This window comes from Panthera pardus, unplaced genomic scaffold, assembly GCF_024362965.1.
Source record: "Panthera pardus isolate Hobbes unplaced genomic scaffold, ASM2436296v1 HiC_scaffold_15, whole genome shotgun sequence".
NCBI lineage: Eukaryota > Metazoa > Chordata > Mammalia > Carnivora > Felidae > Panthera > Panthera pardus.
Genome location: NW_026526710.1, coordinates 59119522 through 59140210, shown reverse-complemented (window position 1 = coordinate 59140210; position 20689 = coordinate 59119522). Strand labels below are relative to the sequence as shown.

The window sequence follows — 20689 nt, the reverse complement described above, 5'->3', positions numbered from 1 at the left end:
TTTCACCCCAGCAAGAGGAAGGTCTTTTTGTTTGTTTTTTGTTTTTTATTCTTTGCCCAGTAACAACCCAGACAATGAGAACCACTGCAATTCAGCCAATGAGAAGTTGCCACAACCCTGAACTCTTGCTCTCCTCCAATTGACTTTCCTTTGCAAGTATCCCCCAGTTCCCTCCTTTCCACTCTAAATCAAGCCCCTCTCCTTTGTTGTCCAGGCTTGCCTGTGGTTCACTGTAGTTTGCATCTCTCCAATTGCTATTCATCTGCTATTTCCAAATAAACTCATTCTGCTGATTAACTGGCTATTTTATTTTGAAGTTTATAGAAACTTTGAAGGTTGTGGGATACAAAGTAAATACACAAAAATCAATATTGTTTTTATGTATTAATTTAAATGATTGGAAACTGAAATTAAACTGAACCACTTATAACACGATGCCTGAAATGACTAAGTATAAATATAACAAGATATGTTCAAGTTCTCAATATTGAAAAATGTAAAACAGTGAGAAAACAAAGCAGATAAAAATAAATGGAAAGATATACCCCGTTTGTGCTTTGGAAGATTCAGTATTATTAATTTCCCAGGTTTTTTTTTATGGATTCAATGCAATCCTAATCAGAATGTCAGCATTAATTTTGTAGATATCAATAAGCTAATTCTAAAATTTATATGGAGAAATAGAACTATTATAGCCAAAAACAGTTCTGAAGAAGTAAAATGTTCAAGAAGGCACAGTGCCAATTTCAAGAATTGCTATAAATTTACAATAATCAAGATGACATGGGATTGCTGAAAGGATAGAAATAGAAAACAATAGAGAGTGCAGAAAGACCCATATAAATGTAATTAAAGTTTGATAAAGAAAAGGCAATTCAATGTAGCAATATCTTTCAATAAATGGTGCTAAAACAATTGGATAGCTTTATGTAAAAACAAACAGAACATCTTCATAAAAAATAACTGAAATTAATAGATCTAACTGTAAAATTTAAGTTTTTAATCTTAATTCCAGTATAGTTAGCATACAATGTTATATTAGTTTCAGGTGTAAAATATAGTGATTCAACAATTATGTACATTACTTAGTGCTCATCATATTAAGTGTACTCTTTAAACCCCATCATCTATTCCACTCAACCCTTTGCCACTTCTCCTCTGATAACCATCAGTTTGTTCTCTATAATTAAGAGTTTGCTTCTGGGTTTGTCTCTTTTTTTTCCCTTTGTTCATTCATTTTATTTCTTCAATTCTACATGAGTGAAATCATATGATATTTGTCTTTTTCTAACTGACCTATATCACTTAGCATTATACTCTCTAGCTCTATCCATGATGTTGTTGCCAATGGGAAATTTCATTCTTTTTTATGGCTGAATAATACTCCATTATACATATATATGACATCTTCTTTATATATATATGTGTATATATATATACACATATGTATGACATCTTCTTTATATATATATGTATACATATATACATATATATGACATCTTTATATAAAGATGCATATACTATATATATATATATATATATATATATATATATATATAATACACACTATATCTTCTTTATCCATTCATCTATCAGTGGACACTGAGATGCTTCCATAATTTGGTTATTGTAAATAATGCTGCTATAAACAAAGGGATACATGGATCCCTTTGAATTACTGTTTGTTTTTTATTCTTTGTAAATAGTACTGTAATTCTGGATTCTAGGGTAGTTCTTTTTTTTTTTTTTTTTTTTTTGGAAACTTCATACTGTCTTCCACAGTGGCTCCACCAGTTTGCATTCCCACCAAAATGCATGAGATTTCCTTAATTTAAAACCATAAAACTTCTAGAAGAAAATATAGGACAAATCTGTAGGACTTTGAGGTTGGCAATACATTTTTAAATATGACATCAAAAACATAATTGATAAAGTAAATAATAATTATAGATTGAGCTTTTTCAAAATTAAAAGGTTCTGATCTACAAAACACACTGTTAAGAGAATAAAAAGACAAGCCACACACTGACAAGAATATTAAGGATTTGTCTCTAGAATATATGAGGAATAATCAAATTTTAATAACAAAACGATAAAAAGGGAGAGAGATCTGAGCAGATACTTTAAGAAATATATATGAATGTAAAAGAAACATAAAAAGATGCTCAGTATTTAGTCATTAGGCAAATTCAAATTACCACCACAATGAGAAACCACTATGTACCTGGTAAAATAGACAGACAAAAGCTGTCAATACCAAACAGTAAGAATACACAGCAACAGGAACTCTTTTTTCATTGCTAGTGTCGACAGAAATGGTGTAGCCACTTTGGAAAACCTTTTACCAGTTTCTTACAAGTTAAAGATACACTTACATAGGACTCAGTAATGATACCTCTAGATGTTTGCCTAAGGGAATCGAATACTTGTGCTCATGAAAAAACTTGTATGTAAATGTTTAAAGCACTTAATTTATCTCCAAACTAGAAACTGCCAAGATGTTCTTCAAAGGTGAATGGATAAACTGTGGCATATCCATAGTATAGAATGCTATTTAGCAACAAACAATTATGGATTTTAAACACACTTTGCTAACTGAAAAAGACTTAAAATTATACATATTACATGAATACACCCTCGTGATAATCCGGAAAAGGGGAAACTATTGACATAGCAAACAAATCAATAGTTGCCAAATATTAGGAAAAGTTGACTACAAAGAGGCTACACAGGAAACTTTTATAGTGATAAAAATAGTCTCTATGTTAATATGATTTGAATATATGACTATACATTTATCAAAACCCACATACCATCTACACCCCATAGAGTGAACTTTACTGTTAGAACAGCAGCCCCTAGAATGCTATGGGAATTCCAGGATGGATACGTACACTGTGACAAAATCTATCTTTATTATCAATGGATGACATAACCTAACTGAAAGGGTAAACAAAAAGGAGCTGATATTTTGCTAGAAACTGGCTAGAGACCGAAATGACTGAACATATGCACATTATATCCTAATTGGCAAATGTGTTTCTCACTAGGGTACATATTAAAATATCTAAAGCTATAGCTTTAGATATTTTAATATATAATATATTAATATATTTATTTTTAATTATGTTTAATTAAATTATATTTAAATATAATGTATTCAATATAACATTTAATATATTGTTAATATATAATATATATACACACACACTAATGTTGAAAAATAATTAAATTACAGATGATAAGAGTCAGGGCTCTGTCAGAGAAAGAAGTTACAAATAAGCAAGGGATAAAAAAAACAGAATGAAGTTTGCAGTGCTGGAATAGAATCAGAGACATCAGCATAAATTCATGAACACAAATACCAACACATACACACAGACAGCCATACACACATACATACAGGAAGCTGAGTGAAGAGTATAGGGAAACTGTACTATCTTCGCAATTCTTTTGTAAATCTAAGTTAGTATGACAAAGAAAAGGTAAAAGAAAGACTGGTTGCAAATGACTTCAGCAAGAAAGAAAAAGATTCACACTCTCCAATATCTTTTATCTTGGGTGAGTTTTTGGAATAAGTACCTGTTTCTCTTTTGGTGTGTCCTTGAATATTCAGGGTGCCAGCTCTCCACTCAGGTCAGTGACTGTATATGTTTGAGTGGCAGAGATGTGTGTTAGAATGTCTTCTCTTAAAGTCTGTGTTAAAACTTTTTGGGTCCCTACGATAGCGCTTCTTGTGGCAGAACTTTACAATCTTTTACGATCATAGCTATTGCTATCATCCTTCTTGCCATAAGAACTCAAAGTCACTCAGACTGAGAAGAGGAACAGATGCCACATGTTCCTTGCCATTCTCTTTACTGTTCCTATCTCTCCTCCAAAAAGTCCACGCACTCAGCCCCTTCCATCTCCAGCCAACAGGGGAAAAGTCTCCATTTGCTTAAACTCTAGGCACCAGAAGATGCCGTAAAGTTCCAGAACTATCCAGAATATCATATGTATTTAAATTTATCTAAAGCCCCTTTACAAGAATATATAAGAACAAGGACATTTAATTAGTCAGTTACTTGTATTATTACAGGCATATGACCAGTTCAATATTTCAAGTTAAAAAGAACAAACATTGCAGCATCTTGCAGCCAATCAGAAAACTACATTTAAGAAGATAAGATTTTAAGAGCAAAAGAAAGATGTGTTAGCTCATCTAGTGGTTTTTCACTTCTGTATGTCATCTTCAAGTAGAATAGATAGAAGCAAAGGTATGTAGAATAAACCACTACTGTGCAAACATCAAAGAATTCCAGGAGATGAAATAGCCTCTAGTAGCATGAACAGATGAAGACAGAAGAGAAGTTTGGAAAGTTGATTTCTCAGAGCAGAATAGACACCCAAGGCTAAGACTGGGCACATCTGGAGAGAGCTTTCCAGTCAGCAGGGTTTCAAGGAAAATCTTAGAGAAGGATTAGTTGGTGAGGACAGAGCTATCAAGGAACTAGTTTTGAAGGACCTGTGACAATATAACAAAGCCTCCTTTGTGAACACCCATGAATTTTGCTATTACAAAAGTCCCCCTGGGGCTGGGAGGACTGTAAAATTGAGTGTGAAACATTGTTCTAAGTGCTTTCTATATGTATCCAGTTATTCTATGATTATACTGTTGAGGAAAGGGGGGCCTTGAGAAGATATACAACTGGTAAGTGGCTAAGCCAGAATTTGAACCCAAATGGTGATACTCAGGACCCATTCCCTAGTTCTTCATGTGACCTACTTTCCAAATAGATTTTTAGATTTCCCTCACAGTCATACACAAAAGGCATTTTCTATTCTGAATCAATATCGTTCATATAAGGGTCTCAATTTTCAAATTGCTCTTTGCCTCAGTAGCTTATTGAGAAAGATGCTTTTCCTGTAATAGATACTTGCTTTGTATCATAGGGTTGAGAGAATATTAAGAGAGTAACATTGAAACAAGATATTTCAAAGTGCTTTGTAAATTCTAAAGTACCAAGCATTATTAAGATGTAATTTTGGTGTAACAAGGGAGCTACCTTGAACATCTAGAGGGAGGGGTTCCTTGTGAGTAATCAGGTTCCTGAGACTAAGCCAATCTTTTAGAGAAGAGCAGGGACCTTTAGACTAAAGGAATCACAATTACTTAATAAGTGAAATAAATAGGAATCCCATGGCATTGGAGGAGATTGTTCCTGATACACATTAAGAGGAATTTATTCATCTGAAAAATCTAATCTACTAGGGAAAATTGCTTTGCTCCTCTTACAAAAAGTAAGTGAAGATGCTATATAATAGAAAGGTTGATTTTTATTTCTACTGAATGTGCTATTAGAAATTAGAATTCCTTTATGAGCTACAGAAACTTTAAAAACCTTGCATTAGTACCAACTAATTAAAATATACAACTAACCCTAAATCATATGAGCCAAGATGAATTGGAATCAATGTCTTTTTTGATTAATCAGAGCAGCTCAAGAACAATCTAATGAATACACTGACTGTAGAGTGCCACTAACAGCTGATTATAGTGATGATTTTGCAATTTAGCACTCAAAGACCTCGAATCTCAATATCCATAGGGCCAATAATTTTTGTTATTTTTCAGAAGAGTTTCTGGTCTATCTTTCTGGAGGAAATGCTTTGGAGATATAAAGTTGATAGGCAAATAAATTTCACCCATCAGCACACCTTATTAAGCCCCAAAAGGAAGAAGGAATGTTAAAAGCCTGTCATCATTGATGCCACATTTTGCGGCAGAATAAAGAGAAAATATGCCTTAAGATATCTTTGAATTATTTCTTTAAAATATGCACTTGTAAATGTATTAAAATGCATGAGAGCAGCTATTTTATGAATCAACCAATCAAATGAATGGGCTTTAGTTCACTAAGAGTGGATTTTCTCTCCTAAGTAGTAACAACTGCTAATTTCTAACCATAGACTCCATCGTCTTCAAGTCCATTTTCACCCTTGGTTTCTATATCCAGGCAATTACTGAACCTTATTAATTTTACTCCTGAAATAGCTCAAAAATATATTACCTTTGATTCCCCTATTACCGTCATCTCTTACCAGTCATTTATCACTAACCTGATCTCTTCACCACCTTCTGCTCTGACAGTCTCCCCTCTCATGACACCAGTCTATTCTCTTCTGTAAAGCATTCAATGGCTCCCTTCACTGATAAAATACACACACCTTAGGAGGATATAAAGTACCTTGCCAAGAGTGGTCCTGGCTTCTGTAGCACCATGCAATACCACTACCCTTTTCCACACTCTGAATCCATTGCATTCCTCAATATCCTTTAATCCTCAAATATGCGGTGGTGATATTTTTGTATTTTACATATCTGGTTCTTACTAACAGGAATTCCTTTCATCCACTTGCTAAATGTTTCAGGACTCAGATTCCATAATTTCAGCTATCAGTGTTTTGATCTTCATCTTTAGCCACTCTCTAACAATGCACACCATGAGCCAACCACTTATTCTTCTGTGACATTCACATCCTCTTTTCCATTTGTACAACTAGAAGTGATCTCTTCCTTGCTATTTCCTGTTCACAACAGTTTGTGTCTCATGGTACTTGATACATCTCCTTTCTCATTATAGTAATATTTTGTACAAGTTTTATCTCAGTTGTAAAATATTAAGAAGAACTGTAGCTCATCACTCATTGCATCTATAAAGTGACCATTCATGTCTTACAAATAGAAGATGCCCTGTAAATATGCATTGAATTGAAATGACTTCAACTGAGGGAAAAAAAAGGATGTCATCCTTTTGGCATCATTCCTTATGCTATAATAAGGATTCCTTCTGTTTACACATAAAATAGAAGACTTTAATCACCCCAGTAATCTTTAACTTGGTAATGAAGGCTGTAAATTAATTTTTAAACAAAATTAAAGAAGATGGGATGAAATATAAAACAAAAAACATCATCAGAATCTTCCCAGGAAACAATATTCTTGACAGCAAATCATGACATTATGGGGCTCAGTTGTTTATTTCTTTCTAGGGCAGCCCCTTGTTTTATGTCCCGAATAGCATTTCCCTAAATAAAACTGCATGAAACAAAATGCCATTATGATTTCTAACATTCATTTCCAGTGAAGTTCCTGTTAGGTTGCAGCTATAACTATGATGGAAGGGGTGTGAGTAAAGCCCGCTGCAGTAATAACTGTGTCTTCATACATCAAACCAAAGGATTATAGGAGAAACATCTACATAGCACAGGAAACTAACTGGAGGGGTAATACCAGGCTGGCTTTAAGATGTGACAGAAAATAATCAGAATAGGCCTGTACTGAAGTTTGAAAGTTAGGCAGAAAGCTTCTTATACATGTGAGCAATTATTCTAACTTTTTTCTTCTGTATAAATGCTTCTAATAAGTACAACAGTGATCACTCTGTGTTAGCTGCTGCTGAACCCCAGAATATTAATTTACTCTAAAATAATGCAAAAATCATTAGACTCTTAAACACATATAAATATTGAGGCTTAAGGACACGATACGAAGATGTGAGAAGAGAAATCTCTAAGGTAACTCCTAAATGGAATTCCATTGTCCCCTCTCTTTAAACTCTTATTCAATAACTAAATAATAAAAATTCAAGTTTTTAAATGGCTCTAAAGTTAGTCTCTGATTCTTCTGCCACATTGCTTCTTCTAAACTCCTTTAATCCCTTCTTATCACTTTAGATTACTGCATTCACTTTCTAACTTATCTCTTTGCCTCTGATACTGATACATAAAACACAAAGATCTCACTGTCATGTTTCAAAGTGCCCAGAGAAACATTTCATATCCTGACTTAAAAATCTATATGTGATCCCCACTGCTTAGAGAAGTCCAAATTCTTTCGCACAGCACCCAAGATTCATCAAAATCAAGACTTTCAATGGTTCTTCCCTCATTGCCTTTGTCCCGTTGCCTTTGTTTTTCCACACACACCATGTTTTTTTTTCTTTTTTCTTTTGTTTGTATTTCCTTGCCTAATTGAACTCTCCATTATATTTTTATCTCTGCTAAAGCCTTTACTCAGATTGACAATAAGAGAGGTCAGTTTGAATATAATGCACAATATATAATCACATCTTCCCATTTATCTCACCATAGAGCCAATTTTCTTACAAAGGCCTAAACTGTGGTATAAGAACTTGCCCCTGCCTGCCATCCTGGATCTCATCTCCATTTTCCAATCATTCTCTCCTACTTATTTGCTGTTGCTTGAAAATGATTATAGTGAGGGGGATTAGGATGACAGAGTAGGAAGATCCTAAGCTTGCCTCCTCACATAGACACACCAAAATCTGCAACTACACATAGAATTAACTGTCTCTGAGAATGAAGACTTAGCAGAACCAATCTTACACAACTAAGGATATAAAAAAGCCACATCAAGATGATTAGGAGAGACAAAACACAGTCTAGTCAGGACCTACATCCAGTGTGGCAACCCATGATGGGAAGATATTATGAACATGAAGGTCCTTTCTGAGGAGCAAAGAGTTCAAGTCCCATGCTGGGCACATCCACCCTGGGGACCTGCACTGAGAAAATAAGCCTCCATAACATCTGGCTTTAAAAAGCAGTGGCGCTTAACTCCAGGAGGTACAGAAGGCTATAAGAAACTGAGAGTCTGCTCTTGAAGGGCTTGCACACAAACTCACCTGCTCTGAGACTCAACAGAGATGGCAGTTTGAAATGTGCCTGGGCCATCCATGATGGAGATTTATTGACTAATTTTAGGGCATGTCCAGAGAGGCGGGGATCTGTAGAAACCTTCTTGAGGAATAGATATTCTGGCTTGATGCAATTTCTTTTACTCTCTACCTAGCTGGCTGGTGCTGATGGGAGCAATTTTTGACAGTCTCCATCTACCTTACTAGCACCGCTCACACCTACCAAGTGTTTCCCTGTGGACTCACCCAACACAACCCACCCACCCCAGCCAGGTATCCTTCCCAAGTGGCACCCTGCCCTGCCACATCCATTGGGCAGCCTCAGCTGGCACCAGTAACCCCTCAAGTGGCCCCTACCATAGGGATATAGCCTCAAATACTAGAGTATCTGCAGTAGTCATAATAGATCTCACAGCCAGCCACACCAGAGGTGCCCACTCGCCAGCATGCTTATAGCTGTGGCAGCCAAGCCTTTCAGCCAGACAGGTTGGGGGCCAGTCCCACTCACCAGTATACCCATAGCAGTCATGGCCTGTTCTAATAGCCACATGGGAGCAGCCCTGCACACCAATGAGTCAACACTGATCATGGCCCAAACATAATGGAAGGTTGCACCTGTCCTACAGGGGACACCCTTGAGGCACCTGGCTCAGGTGACTAGGGAAGATTGCACTACTAGGCCTCACAGAACACCTTCAGCATAAGCACCTCCTTCAAGATCAGGACCCATAACTGATCTACCCAACACATAGAAACAAACAGAAAAGTCAATACCTATCCTTATCAAAATATTACAAACATTTAAAAAAGAAGAGGAAAAAATGTTTCCAAACTCATTTTATGAGGCCAACATTACCCTGATATCAAAACCAGATAAAGACATCATGCACATATAAAAACTATAGGCCAATATTCCTGATAAACAAAGACGGGAAAATCCTCAACAAACCATTGGCAAACTAAATTCAACAATGCTTTAAAAGGATCACACATCATAATCAAGTGGTATTCATTTGGGATGCAGGGATGATTCAATACCTGCAAATCAATTAATGTGATACAAAGATGTGAAAGAAGAATAAAAATCATATGATCATCTCAGTAGATGTAGAAAAAGCATGTGATAGAATTCAACATCAATTTTTAATAAAACAGTTTTCAACAAGGTGAGTATAGAGGAAACAAACCTCAATATAATAAAGAGCATATAAGAAAAACTCACAGCTAACATTATACTCAAAGGTGAAATTCCAATAGCTTCTCCTTTCAGATCAGAAACAACATTGCCTACTCTTACCAATTTTATTCAAAATAGTATTAGATGTCACAGCTACAGCAATCAAAGAATAAAAAAAAAATATCCAAATTGGAAAAGAAGAAAAACTCTTGTTATTTTCAGATATTATATGTAGAAAAACCTAAAGAATCCACCCAAATATTATAATAAATTAATTCAGTAAAGTTGTAGGATATAAAATCAATACACATAAGTATGTTGCATTTTTTATACACAAATAATGAACTATCAGAAAGAGAACTTAAGACAATAATCCATTTACAATTTCATCAAAGAGAATAAAATACTTAGGAATAAATTTAAACAAGGAGGTAAAGACTTGTACTCTAAAAACTATAAAACGATTTAAATAAAAGGGGGGCGGCGCCTGGGTGGCTCAGTCGGTTGAGCGTCTGACTTCAGCTCAGGTCATGATCTCACAGTTTGTGAGTTTGAACCCCGCATTGGGCTCTGTGCTGACAGCTCGGAGCCTGGAGCCTGCTTCAGATTCTGTGTCTCCCTCTCTCTGGCCCTTCCCCATTCATGCTCTGTCTCTCTCTCTCTCTCTCTCTCTCTCTCTCTCTCTCAGTCTCCCCCTCTCTCTCTCTCTCTCTCTCAAAAATAAATAAAGCATTTAAAAAAATAAAAAATAAAAACTATAAAACGCTAATGAAAGAAATTGAAGATGACATAAATAAATGTAAAGGTATACCTACCTCATGGATTGGAAATATTTATATTGTTAAAACATCCGTAGTACCCAAAATGATGTACAGATTCAATGCAATCCCTGTCAAAATACTAATAGAATTTTTCACAGAACTAGAACAAATAACCCTAAAATTTGTATGGAACCACAAAGACCCTGAATAGCCAAAACAATCTAAAGTTTCCTGATTTCAAACTACACTACAAAGCTATAGTAATCAAAACAGTATGGCACTAAAAAATAGACACATAGATCAATGGAACTAAGTAGAATCCAGAAATAAACCCACCCTTATATAATCAATTAATCTTCAATGAAGGAAACAAGACTATACGGTGGGGGAAAGAGTTTTTTAATAAATGGTGTTGGTAAAACTAGACAACTACATGCAAAAGAATGAAACTGGCTTGCTTTCTTACACCATCCACAAAAATAAACTCAAAACGGGTTACACTTAAATGTAAGGTCAGAAACCATAAAACTTGTAGAAAATAGGCAGTACGCCCTTAGTGATCACTCTTAGCAACATTATTTGGATGTTTCCTCAGGCAGGGGCAACACAAACAGAGGTAAACAAATAGGACTGCATGAAACAAAAAAAAAATGCCTTTTTCATAGCAATGGAAACCATCATCAAAATGAAAAGACAATCTACTGAATGGAGAAAATATTTGCAAATGATACAACCAATAAGGAGTTAATATACAAAATACATAAAGAATGTACACAATTCAGTATCAAAAAACAATCCAATTCTTTAAAAAATGAGCAGAAAATCTGAACAAGTATTTCTCCAGAGAAAACACACACATGGCCAATGGACCCATGAAAAATGTTGAACATCACTAATCATCAGGGAAATGTAAATCAAAACTACAAAGAGATATTACTTCATACCAGTTAGAATTGTTAGTGTCAAAAATACAAGAAATAACAAATGTTGATAAGGCTATGGAGAAAAAGGAATCTTTGTGCACTGTTGCTGAGAATGTAAATTAGAATAGCCACTCTGGAAAACATTGTGGAGTTCTTTTAAAAAAATTAAAAATAGAAGTGTCATACAATTTAATATTCCACTTCTGGATGTTTATTAGAAGAAAACAAAAACATTAATTTGAAAAGATATATGAACCCCTATGTTTATTGCAGCACTGTTTATAATAAACACAATATGGAAGCATCCTAAGTGTCCATTGATAGCTGAATGTGGTGTGTGTGTGTGTGTATCAAATGTATGTGTATGTTTTTAGATAAAACATTAGTCATCCATAAAAAAAGAACAAAATCTTGCCATTTATATCAACATGAATGGACCTAGGAGTTATTTTACTAAGTTGGACAGAAAAATATAAACACCATATGATTTCACTTATGTGGAATCTAAGAAACAAAACAAATGAACAAACAAAACAGAAAAAGACTCATAGATACAGAAAATAATCTGGAGGTTGCTACAAGCAATTCGGGTGAGGGGGTTTAAAATGGACAGACTTCCAGTTATAAAATAAGACATGGGGATGCAATGTACAGCATAGAGAATATAGTTAATAATATTGTAACAAATTTATGTGGTGAGAGATGGTAGCTACATTTATGGTGGTGATCACTTCGCAATGTACATAAAAGTTGAATTAGTATGTTGTACACCTGAAGCAAATATAATACTGTATGCCAATTATACTTCAATAAAAAAGAGACATTATAACTGCATTGTTATATGTGTTGGATGTGTGCATCATTTCTAGTATTGCACATAACACTTATTAATAGGTTCAGTTTTGATATTTTTTCTATGCAGATATATTATAATTTGAGTTTTTATGAAGATATAGTATGCAAAGACATTATTTACCTAAAGATACTTATGTAAATAATAATTAGGTAGAAATGTTTATTATTTAATCAAAATGTAATTAAATTATTTTTCTGTTAAAAAAATGAACGACTGATAGGTTTACTTTTGGGTATTTGCCCTTGCTGTTCCTTCTACCTGGTTGGTTCTTCTATATACCCTAGTTGGCTTACTCCCATTGCCTGCTCTAAAGACATCCTATCATAGACCTTTGCTGGCACCACTGTTATCCCTGGTGTAAAATATATTTGTGTTTATTTTCTGTTTCTTTCCCACAAGAATACATATTTCATCTGGATGATGACCTTGTGTTGTTCACACTGTCATATCCCCAATACAAAGGCAAGTTTCTGACATATAACATGGGCTCAAAAATTTTTTTGAGCAATTTTGTCAAAGAACAAATGCCTTTGTGCTTGCTCTTTTCCATAATGTCTACCTTGTTACCTATTTATTCCACATAGCACAACCTATACCTCACTCCCATGTGAAACATTCTCTAACAGTTAACTATTCTTCCCTTGTGTCTATTCTTTATAACTATATCCATACTACCTATATGTCTATGTGAGTGTGCATGTGTATTGCTTTTAATTTGTTATTTGCCTTTGGGCCTCTGTTAAAAGCTGGAAATCCTTGGAGGATAGATGCTGTGCTTTATTTATCTCTTTTACCAGATACAAAGCATTTAGTGTCTATTTCTATCCTTTAATCACATACAGTAATTTGTGGATATGGTTAAGCAGGAGTCAGATTATCACAAACACCCAAGTGTGTAACTATTATGATTCCTTCCCTTTCTGTGAAACATATGAAATCAAAGAACAAAAAAGAATGTGGAAACTGTTTTCTGCCAGCAACTTGTATTCATACCACTTTCTGACTGCTATCATAAAGACTTCCAACAACCCAAAATAGTACCTCATGTGGAAAGGTTAGGGACAGGGCTTTTAAGAATCTCTAAGGCACCCTATCACCCAGAAATTACACTACTAGGTATTTATCCAAAGGATACATAGATGCCAATTCGAAGAGGCACGTGCACTCCAATGGTTATAGCAGCACTATCAACAATAGTCAAATTATGGAATACTACTCAGTGATCAAAAAGAATGAAACCTTGCCATTTGCAACAACATGGATGGAACAAGAGGGAATTATGCTAAGTGAAATAAGTCAGAAAAAGACAAATATAATATGATTTCACTCATGTGAAATTTAAGAAACAAAACAGATGAACATAGGGGAAGGGAAGGAAAGATAAGATAAAAACAGAGGGGGAGGCAAACCATAAGAGACTCTTAAAGACAGAGAACAAACCCAGGGTTGCTGGAGGGAAGAGGGTGGGTGATGGGCCAAATGGGAAATGGGCATTAAGGAAGGCACTTGTTGGGATGAGTGCTGGTAGGTCTTGTATGTAAGTGATGAATCGCTGGGTTCTACTCCTGAAACCAATACTACACTGTATATTAACTAACTTGAATTTAAATAAATACATTTAAAAAAAAGAATCTCTAAGGCAAACACCTGCCTGCAAGGTGTTGCCCATTTACACATGAACCTAAAGAAAATATCTTCCAGTCCTTAAGTTTTAAGCTCCCTCCTTCAGTGAACAGTCTTCCTCAGCAGCCTCAATTTTTGGAGAATTAGAGGACTGAATGTCTGTGCCACATAGTTTGGCACTCAGTGATATTTGGTTATTTGTTATTTTCAATGTGTAGTATGTCCACATTGAGTAAACATAACAGAGTCTTATTTGCATAATATCAACATTTAATGTATTAATGGAAGTCTTTGATTCTATTTATCCTCCCTAATCATAAATCCTGTATTCTCATGCACAAATAGGTTTGATTTGATTCAATGTAGACACACTCTTAGAACTCTAGTGTAGAGTTATGATGATGAAGAAAGTAAAATAGTATGCTATGCAGCCTTGCTTATAATCTCATTCCAGAGCTGGGACAAATACACAATGAACAATGTAATGTGATACTGTTAACAAACTTGATATAAAATTTAAGTAAAATAGTATTTCAGAATACCCAAAATTTTAATGAAGCCTGTTGTGACCAGCAGAGTCTCAGTAGAAGAAATTGAAATTGTCATCAACCATGAGAGATGGGGGTGGTATAGCTAGACAGTTATAAAAGGTTAGGACATTAGGGAAAATGAGGAAATAAACCTTAGGAACAAGGAGGTATGAGGGAGCTCTTTAGCATAAGCGGTAGATAACACAGATAATATGATAAAAGCAATACAAATAATAACTTATAATCTTCAAAGATTATATTTTATCACTATAACCTATTAAGTTGGTGGCAGGGACACAAGCAAGTGCCTGTTTCACAAACGGAGGCAGCATGTGGACCTGGATGATGACCTTGTCCTACACAGGAGCCACTGTCCTTTCCTTCATTTTTGTTTTTCCTGCCCTGAAATCTAAAGAGAAATAAGTGTTTTCTGAGTCTCTGCTAAAAAGAATATTCTGGGGGCACCTGGGTGGCTCAGTTGTTTGGGCTTCTGACTTTGACTCAAGTTATGATCTCACAGTTTGTGGGTTCAAGCATCTCAGGCTCTATGCTGACAGCTCAGAGCCTGGATCCTGCTTTGGATTCTGTGTGTGTGTGTGTGTGTGTGTGTCTCTCTCTCTTCCCATCCCCTTCTCATGCTCTCTTTTTCTCTCTCTCAAAAATGAATAAACGTTAAAAAATTTTAAAAATAAAATAAAAATAACATTCTGACCCCAGCCCTTCATGACCCTGCAATGCAAAGATAGAAGTCTTGAGCAACGTTGCCTCCTAAATTTTGTGAATTTGTAGGGTGTAGATAGAGCAGACAGAAGAAAGACAGCTTGGAGGCTACAAAAACCTAAAAAGAACGCATATCCAGATTTCAGAGACTGAAGCATACTTGATTATTACAAAAGCTAAGAGCTGGGCATAAGCACTCACTCCCCAGATTCCTGAAAACACCCAAGTGGAGACTCTTGGTATTAGGGTAAGAAACACATTTGAATTTTGTGTGTCTGTATGTGCACATGTGAAATATATATGTGTATGTATACATACATATACACACACATTTATATGTGTGTATATATATATATATTCAGTTACATATTTAACTGAATACTCTGCTTTTAAATAAAAGGTACTCATCCTAAAATATATTTGGTACAAAATAGAAAATAATTGCTCACTCGAGCATAGGAACTTGTTTAAAAATTTAACATTATCGGAAATAGTAATATATACCTCTGATAACTTACATAGAAAATACTAAGAACACGTAAATTTCTATTGGTAACCCAGGACTATCCTCAGAAACCTTCATGGCTATAATGAGAAGGACACTGAACTGGCCTTGAGGGATACTGAGGCATAGATTTGTCAATACCTATTTACTAAATGACACAGACCAAAGATAAAATAGCAACAATGAGTGGCTGCTTTAAATCATCTGCCTTTCTTTCACCCAAGAGTGATGGTAAGCTGGTGGAGTGATGCAGGAGTGGTTTTAAGACTGGCTTATAGAGAGACATCTTGAGCTCTCTTCAAAGACCATGTCCATTGTCAGGTGGTTTGTGTTGTTCTTCATTCGAACCTCCACATGAATGGAAACTGAGGGATCGTTTAACTACACTGGCAGGAAAAGTACAAAAGGAACTCCCAGGAAGCATCAAGACTATCCCCATGCTTGGAGACAGAAGCGCTCTTCAACTGTCCTACAGTGTGTACAAAGGAGGAATTGTTACCTCCATTTTCACAATTCCAATCATTACAAATCTGCAGTTAGGATGTTCCCACTTTTGACTGGACTCATGTTTCTTATTGTCTTTTGCTCAGAACTTAAGAGGCAAGAAAAAATAAATAAAACATTTGAATAAAACCTAAACAGTAAAAGTAATCTATCCTAGCCCTCCTCTCTCCAGGAATCCTTGTGAGAGTGACATCGTCTTTAAACCCTGCATGGCAATCCCTGACGCACCGCCGTGATGCCCAGGGAAGACAGGACGACCTGAAAGTCCAACTACTTCCTTAAGATCATTCAACTTGTGGATGATTATCCAAAATGCTTCACTGTAGGAGCAGACAACGTGGGTTCCAAGCAGATGCAGCAGATCCGCATTTTCCTCCGTGGGAAGGCTGTCGTGCTGATGGGCAAGAACACCATGATGCACAAGGCCATCCACAGAACAACCCAGGTCTGGATAAACTGTTGCCTCACATCCGGGGAAATGTGGGCTTTGTGTTCACCAAGGAGGACCCCGCTGAGATCAGGGACATGCTCCTGGCTAAAAAGGTGCCAGCTGCCACCCGTTCTGGTGCCATAGCCCCATGTGAAGTCACTGTGCCAGCCAAGAACACTGGTCTGGGGCCTGAGAAGACTTCCTTCTTCCAGGATTTAGGCATCACCACTAAGATCTCCAGGGGCACCACTGAGATCCTGAGTGATGTGCAGCTGATTAAGACTGGAGACAAAGTGGGAGCCAGCGAAGCCACACTGTTGAACATGCTGAACCTCTCCCCCTTCTCCTTTGGGCTGATCATCCATCAGGTGTTTGACAATGGCAGCATCTACAACCCTGAAGTGCTTGACATCACAGAGGAGACTCTGCATTCTCCCTTCCTGGAGGTTGTCCGCAATGTTGCCCGCCTATGCCTGCAGATAGGTTACCTGACTGTTGCATCAGTGCCCCATTCTATCATCAATGGATACAAGCGGGTCCTGGCTTTGTCTGTGGAGACTGATCATACCTTCCCACTTGCTGAAAAGGTCAAGGCCTTCTTGGCTGATCCATCTGCATTTGTGGCTGCTGCCACGTGGCCACTGCCACCAGTGCTGCACCTGCTGCTACCGCAGCCCCAGCCAAGGTTGAAGCAAAGGAAGAGTCAGAGAAATCAGATGAGGATATGGGATTTTGTCTCTTTGACTTATCACCAAAAGCAACCAATTCAGCCAACTTTATTTGCGAAACAAGGAAATAAAGGCTTACTTCTCTTTAAAAAAAAGTAATCTATCATTTTTAAATTTTTTTTTTTTTTTGAGAGAGAGAGAGAGTGAGAAAGCGAGCATGAGCTGGGAAGGGTCAGAGAGAGAGAGGAAGACATAGAATCTGAAGCAAGCTCCAGGCTCTGATCTGTCAGCACAGAGCCTGATGTGGGGCTCGAACCCATGGACCGCGAGATCATGACCTGAGCTGAAGTCAGACACTTAACCACCTAGGCCACCCCAGGCACCCCTATCTTCATTTTTTATATCATACTGACATAAGACAGTATGTTTTCCCATCGTACAAATAATTCAAGGACAACCAATGAGCAGCTAATCCATTCACATACTTAAGCACTCCATTAGAAGTTGGTGCCTGGGAACAGGGTCAGCCCCTATCTTACAGGCTTTTCCCATTTTTGAATGTATTATGTTACCAAACTGAGAGACTCATGTTAGGGTTTGGGGAACCATGAAAAACAAATGGAAGGTGGCTAGAAACTTTGGACTTGAAATAACTATGGACTTACACACACACACACACACACACACACACACACACACACACACACACTTAAAGTGGTTGGCCTTTGTAGCCTCTATAGACGACTTTTCTAGGATATAAGAAAGATTAGCAATTAAGAAGGAGTTAGATAGCAGGTTTCCCTTAGAAAAGATACATAAGAAAGTTATTTGTGTACATAGAGAACACCCTTGCATGCTGCTGTCCCAGAGAGAACACAGAGAAGTAACATATTTCAAAATATCTGAGCTTTAGTTGGGTGGAGGGGGCAGAAGAGAGGGAAAGGTCTCCAAGCAAAGAAAAAAAAACAAGTTGCATTTACAGTAATACCCTGTTCTGTTTCATTCTTGATAAAACAAATGCTAATTTTGTTTTTAAACTGCCAGTACACAGGGAAGTGATCCGCATCCTCTATACCTTTGAGAGATTTTCATCCTTTACATATTCCAATTCAACTTAAAATATTGTGCAATTGCCAAACCTCATATTTAAAATATGTGCTTATCATTCAACTCAGGGTAACATTAGCACACTGAAAACTGCATTCTAATTAATAAATCAGAACCTTAACCACTGAAACATCATTCACACATATGAGATGGCAATAGAGAGAGCCATTAAAAATAGTAGCATGCTGTCACCCTTCCAGGAAATATGGAAATATGCCTTTTTGGGGGTTATTGGCCTACATTATTTATCAATGTTTGGCTTTAATATATGGATTTACTCAACATTGAATGAATATCATATTTCTCCTAGAAGATACAGCATTAATTTGTGATCTTGGACAAACTGTCAATTGGATAACAAGCCCACTAGGGGGGCATGCAATCAATAATTTGTATCCAGTGATTTCTTCCCTTAGGTTGTTTTAGGAAAATATTGCTTTTCCACTTTCACTCTCACTCATACACACAAAACAAGCAAACACACAAATTACATTAAAAAAACCACTTTTGGTCTAGCTCTAGGAGATTTTAAAAAGCAAACTACAACTTTTAGCAATGTGTTAGAACCTGGCAGTCAACTCTTGCTCTGTCTTAAAAAAAAAAAAAAAACACCTAATAAAAGAAAAAGAGAACAAAAAAAGTTGGTGCTAAGAAAGAGAAATCATCGCAAATATGAAACCAAATTTAAGCCACTACTGAACAGCAAGAAAAAAATGGTCATGTGGGCTTCATTCTTGAATCTTGCCTCTTCTCCACACCCCATTGCTCCCCACACCTCTAGGCTGTCACTTAACATTTATGCTGTCTTAAGCTTTAGCCGCAGCCACAATTCTTTAAAATTCATGTTTCTCAGGCAGCTCATGCTCTTGATGCCAGGACTGAGCTGCCATCCCCTGGACACCCAGCCTAGATTTCCAGTCTCCAGTCTGGTACTACTCATATCATTTGCCTTGTGCTTGTTCATTTTTCCTTACTTGAACCTATGTGCTTGGACTCAAGCTACCTCTCCACATGGCTTCTTTCTAGCTTAACTCTCAATATTTGCCAGCCCAAATTCCACCAGTGCAATAGTCTGCCCGCATCTCTCAGATGGGGTTTTTAGTAAGATTATTTTTTTTCCAGCTGTACCTAGAAGAAATTGAGACATATGCACTAGAAAAAAAGGTCACAATGATTATAGAGTCTTTGTTTATAAAACCAGATTGCAGAGCATGGTTTGATCCGAGTCACAACATAGGGACTTTCTCCAACCCCACACTCCTAGTGTAGCTATTAGGAGTCACAAGAGGGAGAGTTGCCTTTGCAGAGTCAAGCAACTTCTTGCTGCCCCTGCCCCTAAACATGAGCAGAATGCAATATCCACAACCTCTGCTAACTGATGCAGAGAAATACAGAACATTGATTATCAGCCTCAGGTTCTCATCAGCTCTGCAGTTCAAAATTTGACTCTCTTCATGTGAAGGAATGAGTAACAGCAGCACTTTTCCCTACAAATTACCCCAGAGGGTAGGAAGTGTTGGAGAAATTCCTATTTTATAGGCTTAGGGCTGAATGAAGACAGAGATTAAGAATTATTTTTCTCAAACCCTCCAGACAAATTTACTTGACCCTTCTGCCTTCTTACTGCCTTGACATAAATGTATTTGTTACTACCGAATTACTTCCAACTTGAATTTGACCCCAGAGATTGGAGAAAAGAGACTCTCAAAGAGCCAGCAACATTTCTTCCCAGAAGATTATAAACCTAAACAGGGTTGAGTAATAAAATCCATAACAGCACATACCCTGTCTCTAACCACACAACACACACAGTAGGTATTTTATAAGTGAAATGCCTTCAAAAAAAGAAAAATAATTCAACATCTTTTGGCCTTTAGTCAGTTTTGGGGAAAAGCAAAAGAGACTTACTGAAGTTTATTCTAGTGAAAACCCATGTGAAATTCCCAGGAAAAGCTAAATACCTGTACTAACAAAGAGCAGGAACCACCACACTGGAGCTACAGGAACAGCAGGAATTATAGAGGAACAGGATGTAGGTCTTCACCCCAGTGCAGTGGTTTCAGTGTATAGTCCCGATATCAGCAGCATTAGCGTCCATCACCTGTGACCTTTCTGTACAAATGATACTGATGCCATGCCCACTAAGGTTTGAAAATCATTAGTCTAGTATACCACTATTTTAG

General features: G+C 36.6%; 1 pseudogene; it reads left to right on the top strand.

Moving 5' to 3' along the window:
* The first annotated feature begins 16475 nt into the window (after window positions 1–16475).
* On the top strand, window positions 16476–17558 carry LOC109275603 (60S acidic ribosomal protein P0-like; annotated as a pseudogene).
* The last annotated feature ends 3131 nt before the right edge of the window (window positions 17559–20689 follow it).